The sequence below is a fragment of the Strix aluco genome, chromosome 3 (assembly GCF_031877795.1).
Source record: "Strix aluco isolate bStrAlu1 chromosome 3, bStrAlu1.hap1, whole genome shotgun sequence".
Lineage (NCBI taxonomy): Eukaryota > Metazoa > Chordata > Aves > Strigiformes > Strigidae > Strix > Strix aluco.
The window spans coordinates 77,168,281-77,181,238 of NC_133933.1; positions in this window are offsets into that span (position 1 = coordinate 77,168,281).

The window sequence follows — 12,958 nt, forward strand, 5'->3', positions numbered from 1 at the left end:
GTGGGCGATCAAAACCAGTCAGTCATACATGGGTTGGTACTGGGAATTGTACTGCTTTGCATTCCATCAATTGAGATTTAGAATATATTCTTTAATAATAGTGCCAGGTTTAGTTCTATTTGTTAAGGGTCATCATAAATATTCGCCAAAAAGGCCTGCAAGGCAATCCCAAATAACCTTACAGAGGCAGTGCTGCAATAAACGGGGTCTGGTGATCCTGGGCAATTTAATATGCAAAAACCTCTGCCATGGTGTTTGTGCTGAGCACAATAATGTTGTGAGTGCTGAGCAGCTCTCAGCAGAACCTGGGTAGTTGGCTGGCAATTGGTACAGGCAAGTGAGCAGCCTTGGAAGGCCAAAACAGCTTTTGCCTGTCATAAACCTTTAGGAGGCTCATAAGGAGGAGGAAGTGGCTTGGCAGACACCGGGGAAGGAAGCTTTCTCCTTCTCCTGGGCACTGAAGGCTTGGCCCTGCCCTCTGGGACAGGTAGCTAGAGAATAATTCCCTTCCCAGTTATTTTTAACCCAACGATTTGTAGTAAACTGATAAGTCATGCCCTTGAGGCTGGGGCTGTAAAAAATATGGGAGTGGTATTTGTATTCCTTTCATGATTGTTGAAGGAGTTTACTGTACAGGAGAGCACTGGTGGAAGGAAGGGCAGGCAAGCTGCCTTTTCAATCTTCTCACCACCCTGGGCTCAGCAGGAGTTGGTTGCTTGTCCAAGGCCATGTGTTTCCCATTGCAAACATGTATAATGCTCAGGTGGAAACTGCACTTCTTCCAGAAGGTGTTGGAAACACGGCTTTCCTATTGACTTCAGTAGGATAATGAACAATGCAATCAGTGCAGTAGCTTCTGTATTATTTATTTTGCTATTAAATTCACATTACTTTATCATGCCCTCTCTCTGTCAGTTTTCAATATGCTGTAGGCAAGGAACTTACTGTCAGCTTCCAAGATTAAATAATCATTAAGATGAATGAAGTAGTCTATAGCTCTCAAAGCTGTTATTCAAGGACTTGTGTAACCCCTGTCACATTGCTACATTGGTTTGTGTGTACTTTTCCAAATTTCCCTTTGTAAGGAGGAGAATTAAAACTAGCTTTTAAATAAATACAGTTTTAAAGGCAAGGGCTTTGAGTCAAGGCAAAAGATTAGTTCAGAAAGAAGGCATACATTGAGCTTGACTAATAACTTGTGGGGATGTCATACTTGTGGGGATGTCACACAATGGGATACGAGACACAGCATGAAAACGCCCTGGCAGACCACTTCTGACAGCTGAATGCAGCTGATTTTGGTCACTGACTTAGTTTGGAAGAGACAGGATTCACCCAGTGATGTAGACAAGCTACTTTTTAGCATGAACATGTGCCCTTCCTTTACAGTTAGTTTTCCAAGCGTAAGTGTTAGGAGTATTTTGTGTGTTTAGTGCAAATGGTATTAACTGAGTCATCTACTACTGGATAATGTATCATCTCATCTAGTATTCATTATATGGATACCTTTACTGTGTAGCCACCTGCAAATGAGAAATTATGGTTTTGCTTCAAGGATGTCTAGCCTCAGGATGAACAGCAAGACAGGACTTCAGAACAAAATCAGCTCAAAACACTTTAGAAGGAGGTTGGTCAGTATGGTGGGGACAAACCCAGGTTTCTCATATAGACTTGAACCTACTGTTACACTTGTTTAACAGTTATACTGTTACAAGTAATACTGCTATACTTGTATATAACACACACTGAAGGAGCTTCTCCTAAGCAGACCTAAAGCATCTAATGAGTCCTTGCGTGCCTTGTGTGATGTTAAGCTGGTAGTTTGTCAGGGGCAAGGGTCAGAGAAGTAAGGAAAAACACATTGAAGAATTTACCTAAGCTTATCTTTCAAGCTTGACACTGTATACATACTTTCTTTCAAAAGCATCTTGTTTCATACATGTTCTAGGAAAAAAAAAAAAAAAAGCAGCCAAAAACCTAATTTATACAAAGAGGTTTAAGTTTCATTTTATTGGAGCAGCCTTGTTTTCTGTGGCTAACAGAAAGTTCCTGTTCTTCAGAGGTTGTAAGCATGTTCTTTGCTAACTCTGTGGGAGAAGAGGGAGGAATTGAGATGGATGAGGCATGATGAGGTGGAGAGCATTCAAAGTCACAAATTATGAAGCGTAAGAACAATTCTAGACATTGAGAGGCATGTTAATCTCATCCTTTAGCAGAGGGATAGCTTGCAGATTGAGAGGCCTTTTAACGGTCTTTATACATGGGCCAGTTTTTGCATTTTCATCAAATAATGTAATGCATTTACAGGATAAAACTGAGAACAAAATGATGCTCTGATTGCTGATCTCTGTGTATTCAGGTACTGTGTTCTGCCAGAAGTGTATGTGGTGGTTGTATAGAAAAACAGAAAACAAAACACATAAAGTAGAAGCCTGAGATGTGTCTAGATTCAATACTTGTATATGATATGTGAGGAACTCTCCTTGTTAAAAATGTTTAGGCTACCGCAAAGTCAGTGCTGCAAGGCTGTGACATGGCTTAGAATGTTTAGCAAGTTCCTTGAGACACACCTGAATTATTGTGTATATGTAGAGTATTTAATGGACACAGTATACTGTGCTGTGTTTGTATTGTTGGAAGGCTAAAGCCATGCCCATGGAGCAGCAAAGACATTTCAGCCTGTATAACACCACCCTCTATTAGGGTCTGCATACCATTAAACCAGCTGGAGATGGACTGACCTCCAGGACTCCTCTGGGCATTCACCTAACTACTGCTGCAAAAAGGTCTTCTCTGTTTGTAGCAGACTGCGGGACTGGGCTCTCCTTGTCAGAGACAGCCTTGGTTCTGGTGACGCTCACATTAGCAATCTCCATCCTTGCTTACTGTAAGCATCCCTCTCCAGGTGTGAACATGCACGGGAGTGAAGGAGTTAGTAAAATAACGTTTCCACTTTTCAAGTAGTTCTTGACAAGTTCCTAAGAGGATATCATGACTGAGTGCTTCATTACTTCAAGGGAAACATGAGGCAAAAATCAGACAGAAAAAAACTTCAGGTAGAAGAAACCCGCAGTTTAACCTGCACTGGCACAGGTTGCTGCCCACACCCATACGGATGAGCTGGAACCATAATACTGGCATTAAGCAGTTACATTGGTAGCAAAAGTCCCCAGCGGGGAGAGACCATAAATATTCTTAGACCTTAAGAACATGGAAGAAGAAATTGTGGGCAATAAATTCAGGTAATAATCTCTGGGAGAGAAAACCGAACTTCAGCAGGCTTCAAGACTTTTGTCTTTTTTTTTTCAGCAGCAGAGAAGGATAGGTCTTGCCTGGGTGGGAGTGGTAACAGGGCCCTTACCAGCACTGGCAGGGGATGCCTAGGGGATAATTGGATGCTAAGAGGATAGGCAGCCTCATTCACTACAACAGCAGCAGTTGGGTGTAACTCTAATGAGAGCCATATAGGGGATGAATGTGCACTTTTCATCACTTTAATTACTGTAACCTATCCAATCATGTCACCTATTATGATGTAATTATGAGATCAAGCTGAAGACTAATCATTTGTCCCACTGCCACATATTTTGCAGCTTCTCGCAGCTGCTTGGTAGTCTTAGGTCATAATTTTTCTTACTTTCAAGTGAAATGAAATAAAGTTGCTAATCATCCGGATTTTGAAGACAATCAACCAGACGTGCCATGCTGCCGTCTTGAATTCTGTTAAGAAATATGGGGCAGAATGTTCCTTTTCATTTAAACATATTGTTTTAGGGTTGCCTTGAAAAATATTGTGATCTAGAGATTCATGACACTCTTTGTCAAAACAGAGCCTACGATTTTTAAACTTACTAGTTGGCAGCATCCTTGATCAATTTGTCAGTGACAAAACTCTCATTGTTTTTTATAGGTGTTTTAAAGAGTTTTTCTGTTTCTGTAAGGTGTCAGCCCTCATACATTTAAAAAATAATAACCTTTTCCCCATAATACATAGGTAGTATGTAATCTTTAACTCTAGCATGGTTGGGGTTTTTTTGAGGGGGAGTTCACAGCTGAATATGCATAGTCCACATTTTTTTCCATGAGAAACAAGTAGTCTTAATCATTTACTCATGTTTATGAGGCTGCATCCAAGTAGGAGCTAAGAAATTACTTGTGCAAAATATGAAGCAATCCCGCAGTCACTTCCAGGAACAACAAATTATGTTTGAATCACATGCCTTTTTAATAAAGACAGCAGTCGGTCTAGTTATGTTCTTCCAAAAAAAATGTGGAGTAATGGAAGGTGAATGCAAGTAAGCAGAGTTTACCCATTTCTAAAATAGTGAGTGTGGCACTTACTCTCATGTATATGAGGAAGGGCAGTTTACGTACTGTTTTATTGATCACTATACCCCTGGCTATATGAGTAAGCTTAGAGAGCTGAAAGCAAATGCAGGTGTGAGCTGAGTGACTGCCTGATTTAACAGAAATCATCCAGTTTACACCAGATCTAGCTCTTCTTCCTAATTTCATGTGTTCATGCCATGTTGCAGTTTTCTTGCAGGGTGCGATATGAACTCAGGCAGGAAGCCTCAGGGGTTGAAAAGTAAGTCCAGAGATGGCCGCCTTTCTCTTCAGTTGATTTCTTTGAAGAGAGAGGAACGGGAATCATGCTTATTAATTTAGTTACTAGTGATGTGTGGGACTGTGCTCCCTCCTCCCGCCCCATGCTCACTTCAGGCCCTGTGGAAATCTGCACTCCTCAGGAGCTTCACAGAAGTAAACCAGTTATGCATAGTGGAATCATGGCTCATAAATCTGCAATAATCATTATGTACAGAGAAAAAGCTTCTTGTGCAACTTTTCCACATAGCATTGGGACACTACACCAATGAATTACAAGGTCAAATTCCTGTAATTCATAACTGTCACAGCTGTGGATTACAACTGTATATATATAGGTTAAAGGTTCTCTGTCAATTGCTTTTAAGGCCAGGCTATTTATTAAATGTAAAAAACTGATCCAATGTAATCTGTCTTTCTAAAGACCTTTGCACCTTTTTAAAAATAATTTTTTAAAAATATGGGTTTGAGTTTGAATATTTTTCATATTTTAATTACAATATTCATGCATTACTGTGCCTGTTTATGAAATTAAAAAATTTAGATTCTATCTTAGGTTCCTTGTCAAAGATAACTGGATAGCAGAAAGTAAATGTAGCAGGTTGGTGAATACTCAAATCAGTTTTAAACATTCATTCCTCATAACATAATAAATGATCAATAATTGAGAATTTTTATCACTTAAAGTTAGGTTTATGTGTACAATATAATTTCCCAAATATTCCTTCCCAAAGTAAGAACTTTTGGCATCCTTCTGTCTATTTCTCTTCATTAAATATACTGTATCTTAGTTATGCTAGCCTGGTGGTTGTTCTTGGCCTCAGAATTCACAAGTGGTCCTAAAGACCTTTTTTGAAATGTGATATAGGTAGCTGAGACCTGGTTAAGTCTGCCTCCTAGACTTAAATTTAGCCAGTATTTTAATTGTTTGCTCTATATCCAGTATGGCATTTGTCCACCAAAATCGGGTGTGATTTGCCCTCCTTCCTTTGAGCTTGATTGTGGTTTTGGTGCAGGGTGGTGGGGTTGGGCTCACTGCCTGTGTGGATTCAGCCCAGGAATTCACCTCCTGCGGGCTGCTCGCCTGCGCCGATGGCAGACGTTAGGGCCAGGGCCAGGTTTTCACTGGGTGAGCAGTTCTGCTGCCTAATCTTCATTTCTAGCTCTTCTTGCTGCCTGGGCATGCTGAGTTCCCACTCTAAAGGCTCTGTAGTAGATGTGTTTTCTTACCTATTTTGTACATGTTTGTCCACAGCAGCATAAAAGTTTTGAGTGAACCCTTCATGGCTTTATCTGAAGACATTCCTCCAGTGGATAAACAACGCCGAGCATCTAGGAACAAGAAAACCTTCTGCTGCCGTGACCAACCGTGGCAGAGAATACTTGTGTGTGGCCAAAGTCCCTGCAACAGTCCCCACTATCCAGCCACAGTTCCTCATGTGCCCAGAGAAACAGGCAACTTCACAGAGGAGACGCTGTGGGGCAGCTCAGCTTAGTGCGGCACAGGAGGATGCAGGATGCACACCCAGAATCCCAAATGGCGAGCATGGCGCTGGTGCAGTCAGCCACAGCTAAGGCTGTGCTGGTAGCTGCTCAAACCAGGGGAAAACTAACTCTGCTAATAATTACCTGGCATAGTCCTGTGGTGGAAACATATGCCTCTTTTCTCTAGAGAGGATCTGAGTCAGTGCAGCTTCTGTCTTTCTCACACAGCACCCGGCTCATTTGGGCATTATGAGGACTCGTCCCCTTTTCAGGGATTACCACAGAGAGGTAAAACGTATCCTCTAAACAAGCAGGAGTAGGAAACCCAGCTGCTCTTCAGCCTTCTCTCAGTTACAAACCACTGCTGGAGCACATGTACGTCATCCCACATTGGTTTCCGCTGGTTGCAGAGACTACTGGCTTTGGTGGACCATGAACCTTCACTTACTTCCTCACATCTTAAACCCAGTATTTTTTCTTGGTGTTCCTTGTTCTGAGTTAGTGTCCTGGGGAATTTTTGTTGTTGTTTTGATCTGTGGAATTGCATTAATGCAAAAAAATAGCAAAAGAAACAAAACCAGCATGACAGAGATACCGCAATCAAAAAATAGTGATAACATTTGCAGACAGCTGTTCTACGAAGTGAAGGCTAACTTTTTACTACACTAAAGAAATAGTTACAACTATTTTGTTTTACTGGTCTTATAGAAATACACATATAGACAATTTCTCATATGCATTATCTTTATCTGAAAAATGTGTGAAAAAGCAGTAAACTGTTTTGATTGACATGCAGACATTGAAGTGTATGTGCCTGGGCACTCTTTCGGACCTGGAGACACTACCAAAGGAAGTCCTGCTTGGGCAGAGTCTCTGCCTTCAGCTTAGTTCTTGGCCTAATCTAAAGCACCTTGAAGTTACTGGGGCAGCCTGTGTTGACAGCAGCACCAAGTGCTCCCTTTGGGCCGGTACCTTCCAGATTCTGATGCTGTAATGTTTCAAGATATTGCTGTACCCACAGCTCTCCACTCTGTTCAACTTCTTCAGCTTGTGGAGCAATGAAAGAAAGTGTGTGCCTGCACCTCAGCTGTTGGGTGCTGTTAGGATGGGTATCCGCCAGTACACTGGGCTGTGAACACGAATGCCTGGAGAGGTTGAAGGATATGGTCTCTTTTACCGTCTCTGCTGTGGATTAGGGCAAAAGGGCACATTAGCCTTTTTCACAGATAGTCTTTCTCTGGTTTGTAATTTAGCCCATATCCCGAACATTGCTGGAAAAGACAAAAAAAATACAGAAGGACCTTTTCTGAAATGGTTATTGCAGTTATTGTTTTAAAATAAGTAATTCTGTTATATGTTCTGATCTAGAGATTTTCTCTTTCTAGTGCATTCTTTTCTACTTTCAGCTCCACTGAGCCCTTTCAGCATTAGAAGAGGCATGTGTGTGCTTGTGTCTGTGCACATAAGTAATACTGGAGAAATAATATACTTTTCATAAACCAATTTATACGTTTAATCTTGGGAACATAAACATATGAACCAGTATGACATCCCTTGTTTAACATTTCTCCTTAGCAGTCTTAGCCTGCTTTACCTTGAGGTAGTGTGTGTCATTACAGTTTAAGCATGTCATTGTTTTGCAAATCTTCTGGGACTCCAGATGTGCTCACAATTAAAGGCCAACTCTTATTATTTGTATTATCATAATGCAGAGAGAGAGGTCACTGCTCTGTTGTGCAACATCACATTCAAACACATCATGAGCAGCAGACCCTACTCCCCAGGCTTCGCTCTATTAAGGGACAATGATGTATCCTCAGACCTAAATTTAGTTAACAATAGCAGCTGTTAGAGTGAAGGTTCAAACCAGCTGGGTCAAAGGGTCTCTTTCTAGGCCTTACTTCCCCTCTTCCTGCTGCTCACCTGATGTGTTGAGCCAATTCAACTTGCTGAGCTAGCAGAATATTTTCTTGACAACAAGGTGAACGGCTTTCTGCTGTGTCAGTGACCTGAATTAGCTCAGTAAAGAATCAAAAAAACACCAGAGCTGGTGCAAGGGGGAATGACTACACTGCTAGGGCAGAGCAGGGGAAACTCAGGTCTCAAAACATAGAGAGTGTAGAAAGTGGGGGAGAACGTCAGAGCTGCTGAATCACAGAATGATAAATTCTCTCAGACTTGATGTGTACGTTCACTGTTAGTGTTCAGGTGTATGTTAGTGTTCTGTGTGCCACCCCCTCCTTGCTCAGGCATCTGCCTGACTTCTCAGTGAAGGAAACTTCCTCAGGAAGGAAATTTCCCTCAGCTGGAAGGAAATTTCCTCAGCAAAAGACAAGAAAAAGCTTGTTCAGCACCCAAACAAATGCTTTTCTGTGGGTCTGACAGCACGTCAGTGCCAGCATGAGGGGCAGCGCACATGGCTGGGGGCAAATAATACTCAGACTGTTTTAAAGCATTATAATTAATTTAAAATCAATACATCTACATTCAAGTGACTGCTATTGCAGTTAATGGAGATGTCAGGCTCAGTTCAATGGCCTAAACAGAGGCACCTCCTGCCTTTTGAGATGCTTGGATGATCCCTCTGGCTCTCAGCTGCTGGTCCAGAAGGGCAGAGGTCTCATTGCTCTGGGGTGACACCTGCCGGGCTGGGCCCTGAGGGCACCCTTGGCCTGGCTGTCCCTGCCTGGCCCCCCAGGGCTCCCCCACCTGCCCATGGTCCAGGACCCCATGTCAGTCCCCTGGGACCATCAGCCTCTGCCCCAGCAATGCTACAGCAGGGCTGGTCTCCAGCTCCCTCATCCCAGCCTGGCCTCAGCCTATCCCTGTCCCCAGGGAGGTGCCTGATGGTGCCCCTGGCTGCCCTGCTCCTGTCTGGGGGTGGGACAGGCCCTGCCTGCCGGGCCCTGCCCGGGGAGACCCCGGCCATGGTGCCCAGACACTGCCAGCCCTGGGTGAAGCTCTGGAATACCCTAAAACAGCGCAGGTGTCACCAGTGACCTGTGTTAAGGCAACAGGACCAAGCCCCATGTTCCCCAGAGCTGGGGAGCAGGTGTATGGTTGCGGGGCTCAGCACTGGTCACCTCTCATCAGGGTTGATCCAAATTTGGGGACAGTGGAGGCATGCTCAGTCCTTCCCCTCTGCCCAGCTGGGTGAGGAAAGGCCACATGTTAAATCATGCCAGCTGTTGGTATTCTAGGGGGGTTTGAAATCCTTAGAGGATAAAATCTGAAGAGTCGACTGGGCTGCTTGTGGCACACATTAGTGAGTTGAGATGAAATGTTGTCATTCCCACAGCATTTATCTTTTCACCTGTTAACACAGGTGGAAATGATGTGGTGGGTTACCATCCCTAGGATTTCTCATGTCGGTACTCCCAGCTAACCATGGTCTTCCCAAGGGATGTTTCCCTGTCCCTCAAACAAGAAGGGATCAGATGTATCTCCAGCTGTTTGCAACAAGCCCGTGTTTGTCTGTTGGAGGCTCAAAAACGTTTTAGACAACTTGTTTAAATTTTTTTTTCTACTATGAGCAGCTTTGCTCTTGCTTGTGTGGAGAAAGGGAACTACTTGTTCCTGTGGACCAGTGACAGTGCCTGTACCCAGGGGCCCTGCTCAGTCAAGTAGAAGAGGATGGGAACTTTTGGGGATAGGGGCTGAAACTAGATATTTACCAAAAGGTTAGTGAGCCGTGCATCCAAACAGCACTCCAGCAACACACTTTCACAGTGGTTGAAATGGTCAAATCCAGCCCCTGCTATTTCCTGTCTGCATAGTGGGCACTGTTGCTTCTCTGACTGTCAGAAACTCCATGCAGATGGGCTCTCTTCTGGATTTCTGGATGAGCAATTTATTTTTATGAAACTACTGGGACATGAAATGTTCAGGTATTTTGGAGTACCATGGAAACCAGGAGGTGTTAGAGGTAAAGCCTTTTATGGGAGATGTTTATGCAGGCTGAGCATCTGACTGTTCTGAAGATCTCTACAAAGATCATGTAATCTACAATACTGCTTCTGCTCCTTTTGTCTTTTTCTCCTAAGCTTGGCTTTATATCTTCTTATACACTGATGTACATGCTCAGAGCAACAAGTCACTCCCTCTGCAGTATGCAATCTTCTTTCCTTCTGTTCCTCTCTAAAAACCTTTGCACATCTTTTCCATGCAGTCCTCTTCAGATATGCTGCATCAGGCCATTTTACACCTACACTGTTGCCCTGTCTGCTACTTTTGTATTCAAAATCTAGTTTTCTTCAAATTTCAGATGGCACATTTTGTTAGTAACAATCAGAAGACACCTAATAGATAATACAGTTGAACAGATCACTAAAGAACTTTGCAAATACCTTGCCAACATATCCTCTTTAATCATAGAATCATAGAACGGTTTGGGTTGAAAGGGACCTTAAAGATCACCTAGTTCCAACCCCCCTGCCATGGGCAGGGACACCTTCCACTAGACCAGGCTGCTCAAAGCCCCGTCCAACCTGGCCTTGAACACTTTCAGGGAGGGGACAGCCACAACTTCTATGAGCAATCTGTTCCAGTGTCTCACCACCCTCACAGTAAAGAATTTCCTCCTTATATCTGATCTAAATCCACTCTCTTTCAGTTTAAGACCGTTACCCCTCATCCTATCCTTACACTCCCTGATCAAGGTTTCTTCCCTGTCTTTCCTGTAGATCCCCTTTAAGTACTGGAAGCGATTTGTATTAAAGCAATACAAAAAGCAGTGCAAGCTTTATCTGCTAAACAGCAAGGTTTTTATTGTCACTTTGTGCTAGCTTTCTTTCTCCCCTGACGTCATATAGGAAGATTACGCAAACATAGTTTAGTAAGCCCTGATACTTTTTTTTTTTTTTTTAGATTTGAATTTTTTAGCAGCATATTTATAGATCCATGTTACCCTTTATCATTCCTTATATTTTCTATCCTGGCCTAGCTTTCACATCTCTTGCTATTGTTAATCTCCACAAGCTCAAATTTGCCTAGTCTGAAATCCATCATTGTACATCATTTAATGAGACATTTCTTCAGTCATCATTACTGCAGATCAATAGACACAAATCCCTGTCTCCTGACTGGTTTAGCTAAGTACCTCATGCATGACTGTCTTTCCAATTTGATCCAGTTTAACAGTCTGCTTCTCCCCCCTCCCTAACCCCACTTCTCTAATCTTCAGAGATAGATATAAATCTTGAGCCAGACTCCAGGGGGTTTCTCTTGTATGATCTTCACTCTGTTTGTGCAAAGCGCTCCCTGACTGACTGGCTGCTATTGCCAGACAAACAGCTGTCCTAGCAGTTGCACTAGTAAATAAAAAGGGAGGGGGGCATGGGCAGTGGAGGGAAGCTTTTTGCCCTTAGGGTCCTTGTTCACTTGCTTTACTGAGAAATTCAAAAGATAATGAGGGCCCATTGGTTGGAGGGAAAATGAGAATAATCTGTGATCTTTGGAAAAGAGTGAAAATTCATCACCACTAGTGAGTGCTTCACATCAGCATATCTTTTCAAAGCTACCCGCACAAGACAAAGGGGTTAGAAACTGATAAGTAAAAGCTGAGATTTTCCTTTTCATTGCTCTGCCCTGTAGTCTGGTTGTAGGATTGACAGTCTCTCTCACCTCTCCCAACTTCCCCTCCCATCAAGATAGGACTCATGAATGTGATCTAACTTCAAGGAATTTTTAGTGCTATGTAACTGGACCCAAGCGGTCCAGATTAGACACAGATATCTGGGGGCTCTAGATGTCCCCCTCAGCCATCCCCTTTTCTGTTTTTGCAGTCCTTACAGTTGCTGCTGTGTGCTGTGGTTTTGTGAAACTGCATGCAGATGTGTTTAAATGGCGGCACATGGTCAAATGTTTCATTTGATGAGATTTTATGTCCCTGACTCGCACGCGGGAGCAGATTAAAATAAAATTGCTGGAGTGGGTATTGCCTTGAACTGCTTGGCCTACCTTTTTGATGGAGGTTGCTGCCACTGGGGCAGGGATGATGGCATGGCTCCTGGACTGGGTCAGCTGGGAGCTGCCCTGAAATTTGAGAGCTTTTGCTCTGGAGTATTAAAATAACTTGAAGTTGGCATCAGTTTATGTTAATGTGTTGAGCTGCAACCTTTGGCAGCCCAGGAGATGCTTCCCAGCCTATCTCTCTGGCTGTAGGGGTAGCACCTTCTGTCTGTGCACTGGGGTGTATGGTAGAGGAGGCTGCCAACCTGCCTTGAGCCGACAATTTCAGTCTTCTGCTGTAAGTGCAGTGGAGCCCTAAAGCTCTGAGTCTTACTTAGATCATTAGTCTTCTCATATTATACCATTCATCTGTACCTATGCACAATCATATGCATGTTCACATACAGGAAAGATTTGTCTTTACAGATCATGATAATTTCAAGTATAAAGAGAATATTAGTTGCTTGCTTTGCTGGCAGTAATAATGTGCATTTTTTCTCCTCAGGATATGATAGCCCATATGCATTACTATCAGGGCTGATCATTTGTCTGTATATATTTCTATTGCTCTCAAAGGAGTTTGCAAGATGAATCCATAGTTTGTGAGGTGCTCTGAAATATACTGCTGTTCAGGTAGGAAAATATAATAGAGTTTGTTTTTCTCTGTTACTCACTACACTGCTATTTTTCTACTCATTCACAGTCTTTTCCCTTGCAGATCCTCTCTCTGTGTTGGTCTTTGGGATGAAGGAAATGATGTTCTGCTAGTAGAACTATAACGTAAAGGACAAGGTTTATTAATGATATCTCACAGAATTCGGATCCCTTGTTCTGTGACAGGATACAGTTTTATGGAAGAGATGCACTTAAAAATAATACTCGATTCTCCATCATTTACAGATTTTACAAACCCTCCCTT